At 40.0% G+C, this 4,943-nt stretch overlaps 1 non-coding gene across 1 annotated transcript; it reads right to left on the reverse strand.

Annotated features, from left to right (window-relative positions):
* Positions 1–2,008: 2,008 nt before the first annotated feature.
* On the reverse strand, positions 2,009–2,145 carry LOC119948359. Its single transcript, XR_005456760.1, has one exon. It is a non-coding gene; the product is annotated as a small nucleolar RNA SNORA7 (small nucleolar RNA).
* Between the last annotated feature and the right edge of the window lie 2,798 nt (positions 2,146–4,943).

Consider the following 4,943-nt stretch of genomic DNA (forward strand, 5'->3'; position numbering starts at 1 on the left):
GGCTCTGAGCCCTGCTTCAGACATTTCTAGAATCCTAAATATGGTGTAAATAAACCATCATTCCCTTCTCATGCTAAGATACATGACAGTCAGGCCGGCTCAGTTCAGTTTAAATACCGCAAGTTCTTTCTTTATCTAGTTTTGATCAATAGTTGTTTCACATGGTCTCCATCACATGGTAATTGCTCAAACTTCTTTTCTCTACTATTTTTTTGAGGTTACTGTGGTAAAGGATGCTCTTAAAAAACAGGTCGATATTCCCATCATTTGGAAGTCTTCATGGATTTCATTACCTTCTCCTCATTAATTAGGAGCATTTTTCCTTATGATATCTTTATAAGATCCCTACTTATTCCTTGTAAACCCCTTTGGATATCATTAGCACATTCTCTTTTTTTTTTTTTTGCTGACCTTATCTTTCCCCTAAAAGGCTTAACTGATATTATTTGCAGTTTTACTTGGATCCTGCCCCTCTTCTCAATTGCCAGCAAAGGTTTCTACACTCCAGTATTTGAGGAGTTTCCCTCGAAATAGCATTCCTGGCATTCCTTTGCCACACAGGAAATAGAGTCAGATGAACCTCAATTATGTGTCTCAGGATTATTTGATCTTTTCTCAAAACAACATCTTATAAGCTTTCCATACCTTTTCTGCTCTATTCCCCTGATTGTTTAGAGGTTTTTTAATGCTTTTCCTTAAAACCCAATGCTCCTATGTTTTGTAAATATACTACCCATTGTTATGCCAAATTTAAAGAGTTTGCTGCCCCTGGCTTCCAACTTTATTTGTATCCTTAACCTTTCTTTTTTTTAAATAAATAAAACAGAGCTAATCCATAATGGCTTTTCTATCACTGGGCCATCTATTTTCTGGATCCTTTAAGTGATTTTGGGTCCAATCTAGGCTAGCAATTTATTGCTGCTCCCCGATGTTACTTGTTTGGCTCAGCTGTCTCTAAAGCCAAAGGGAATTTTTCATTAGGAATGCAAAAACTGCTTCTGAAGAAACCCTAGCTTCTAATTTGCATGTGCCTTGATATCCATGTATTCTAAGACATGTGAAGAAGAGTAAGGGGAGTATCAGTGTCCCCTTGCGACTTCCTCCTCCTCCTCTATTTGCTCCTTCTTATTCTTAAAGGGAGGACAGATTATTAATAACAGTAGGAGAAAGACACATTCCCAGAATCCAACCACAGCTTCAAATTCTCTGGAATCAAAGAGGCTCCAGTAGGAAGGGGGAGGAAGCGATAAGGGAAAGGGAAGAAAAGAAAGGGACTGGTTGAGGTGGGACCTGAGCTGAAGAATAGGGAGTTCTGAGTTTTTCTTTTTTCTGGGTGTATTGGAAGTTACGCTTTAATGGTAACCTTACTCTATGAGCGAATCTGATCTATGAGTGGAAATTCTCTAGAATAAATACCAAAATGGCATGCAGTGGCAAAGAAGATAGGGCAAATCATTACTATTTTACCCATATGACAGATACACTGCAATTTAACAGTTGTTACTGCCGCCAGTTACCTAAGGAGTTCAAAAGAAATTGTTTCATGTTGTCATGTGGTTTGGGGATTATCAATCCAAAAGAAAGAACTATCGGGAGGATCTACAAAGCTCTGGGATAAAAGGCATCCTAACAGTTTTTTATCCAAGTTCGTTAAGTGCTTGAAATGTTGAGAGAAAAAAAGTATAAGGTTGGCAAAGCCTTTTCAAACGTAACTCATTATAACACTGGAGGAAGTGGAGATAATTCTTACTTTAAAAAGGTACTTTGTGATAGCTAATGCAAATTTTTTTTTATACTGTTGAGTTGTCTCCGACTCAGAGCGAGTCCACGGACACATCTCTCCCAGAATGCCTCAGCTCCGTCTCCAATCGTTCTGGTACTGTATCCATAGAATTGTCTTGGTAAAAATACAGAAGTGGTTTACCATTGTCTTCTTCCATGCAGTAAACTTGACTCTCCGCCCTCAACTCTCTCCCATGCCGCTGCTTCCCAGTATAGGAGAGTTTTGAATCGTAGCAGATTGCCTTCTACTCACTAGCCCCTGCCCAAGCTAGGAATGGAATGGGTAGGCCTCTGCTTGACTCTCCCTCCCTTAGCAGAGACTGGTAGAGTACAGGAAACTCTCCAGGTGCAATCCTGGAGGGGAAATACAAATATAGAAACCCCTATATAAGCAAACTATTAAGAGACCACTTAAAACTCTTCAGGAGAAAATTCAGATGAATATATATAAAATAATAATAACAATACTCATGGTATTTGTTAAGTGCTTACTATGTGCCCAGCACTATTCTAAGTGCTGGGGTAGATACAAGGTAATCAGGCTGTCCCATGTGGGGCTCACATATCTGGCATAATATTTGGTATATAAATTGGTCACTAGTTGTGTTTAGGTGTGTGTGAATGTGTGTGTTTGTGCCAGGAAAATTACTTAATTGGTTGTCATAGCTACGTAGTCATTTAGAAGCAGGGATACAAAAATATATCCAAGGTCATTATTAAATATAAAAAAAAGATTAATTGGAAAGGGGTGGCTGTTTCTACTTGGTATGTACCATGCTATGCAATTGAAAGACTGATGCTAAGTTAGAGAATTCAAATGACCCGTTTTTGTCTACATTTAAAATTGAATTTGGCTTTCTAGCATCAATCTTGTTAATCACTTGAAACCTTGCAGTTGGCCAAAATAGTGAAAGAAATGATGGAGAGACAACAAGGATGATTTAAATCTCTTAAATGAATGGAACAGCAAACACCAAAGACTGAAAACATAAAATCTTTAAATTATCCCCTTGTTATAAGTGAAGTTATTCATATTTTCTAAAAGAATGTGAGAAAATAATAAAGGTGAAGCCAGATTTTTAAGAAGAAAAAACACAGTCCATATTTGAATGATTTAGAAACAAAATCCCAGTTTAATATTTCAGGTAATTAGAATCAAGTCAGTCAGTCAATCGTATTTACTGAGTGCTTACTGTGCGCAGAGTACTGTACTAAGAGCTTGGGAGAGTACAATAAAACAGTAAACAGAGACATTCCCTACCCACAATGAGCTTACAGTCTAGAGGGGGAGATAGACATTAAATTGCAGATATGTAGAAAATGTGTGAATACATTAGACTCAGACGAATGAAGTTGACTACCTCAATCAGTTTGGACATGTTTGGAAAACGGGAAGCTGACATCCAGTGTAGTGGAAAGAACACGGGGCTGGGCATCAGAGGACCTGGATTCTAATGCTGGCTTGGTCACTAGCCTGCTGTGAGACCTTGGTCAAGTCACTTAATTTCTCTAGGCTTCAGTTTGCAAATCTTTAAAATGGGAATGCAAAACCCATTCCCCTCCTATTTAGACTGTGACCCCCATCTATCAAGCAATCAATGGTATTTGTTGAACATTTACTGCATGCAAAATATGATATTTAGCACTTGGAAAAGTACACTACAATAGAGTAGGTAGGCATGTTCCCTGTCCACAAGAAACTTCCATGAGGGACAGGGACTGTGTCTGACCTGTTTATCTTGTATCCTCCCCAGCGCTCAGTACAGTGCTTGGTAAATCACAGGTGCTTAAGAATTACCACGGTTATGTTTATTTTGGCACAAAGGAAAGATTTCAGAAGATTCACCAGGGGTAGGTAGTAATAGTAGTAGTAGCAGCAGCAGCATTTTGAGTGTCCACTTGGTGTTCATTCATTCATTCAATCATATGGTTAGAACAGTGCTTTGCACATAGTAAGTGCTTAACAAATGCCATTATTATTATTATCATTACAGTGCACTGTACTAGGCTCTTGGGGTGTAGAGAATAACACAGCACATGTTCCCTATCCAAAATAGGGAAGAAAAATATAAAAATATTTACAACTATAGGGGTCAAAAATAAATGAATAAAATGACCTATATTCACGAGTGCTAAGTTCTGGAGTTGGCTGAAGTGATACTATGGCTCAGGGTGCTGGGGAATCAATCAGGGAAAGCATCTTGGAGGAGGTAGAATTTAAGGAGAGATTTGAAAGTGGGGAAAGCAGAAGTCCATCTGACATTGGGAGGGAGGGAGTTGCCAGGGAGGGAGTTCCAAGCTGGAGGAACAGAGCAAGCAAGGGGATGGAGGTGGGAAAGTCAAGAACGATGGACAGCTAGTAAATTGGCTTGAAAAAAACAAACACAGTGAGTAGGGGGATAGTGGGTGAAGGGAGTAGATAGATAAGGAAGCAGTTTGACCTAGGGGAAAGAGCACAAACCTGACAGTCTGAAGAACTGAGTTCTAATCCCGGCTCTGCCGCTTGCCTGCTCTGTGATCTTGGGCAAGTCATTTAACTTCTCTGTGCCTCAGTTTCCTTATTTGTAAAATGGGGGTTAAATAAATATGATAATTAAGTATAATTATTCTAACATGTGGACAGGTGGTGGAGCGCCTTGAAGCCAATTGTAAGGATCAGTAGTTTGATGCAAAGAGATCCAGAGAGCCAGTGGAGGGTTTTGAGGAGTAGAGAGATGTGGGCTAAGCAGTGGTTCTGGAAGATGATCCAGGAGAATGCAGGTAGCATAGACTGGAACAGGTAGAGTCTGGAAACAGAAACGCTAGTGACAGAGCATGGGGCCGGGAGTCAGAAGGTCATGAGTTCTAATCCTGGTTCCGCCACTTCATTCATTCATTCAATCATATTTATTGAGCGCTTACTGTGTGCAGAGCACTGTACTGAGCGCTGGGGAGAGAACAATATAACAACAGACACATTCCTGCCCATGACGAGCTCACAGTCTAAAGGGGAAACAAATAAATGACAGATATATACAAATATGCTGTGGGGATGGGAGGGAGGATGAACGTAGGAAAAGTAAGAGCGGTGCAGAAGGGAGTGGGAGAAGGGAGTAGGAGAAGAGGAGAGGAGGGCTTAGTCAGGGAAGCCTTCTTGGAGGAGATGTGCCTTCAATAAGGCT

Source organism: Tachyglossus aculeatus, chromosome X4 (genome assembly GCF_015852505.1).
Source record: "Tachyglossus aculeatus isolate mTacAcu1 chromosome X4, mTacAcu1.pri, whole genome shotgun sequence".
In the NCBI taxonomy this organism is placed as follows: domain Eukaryota; kingdom Metazoa; phylum Chordata; class Mammalia; order Monotremata; family Tachyglossidae; genus Tachyglossus; species Tachyglossus aculeatus.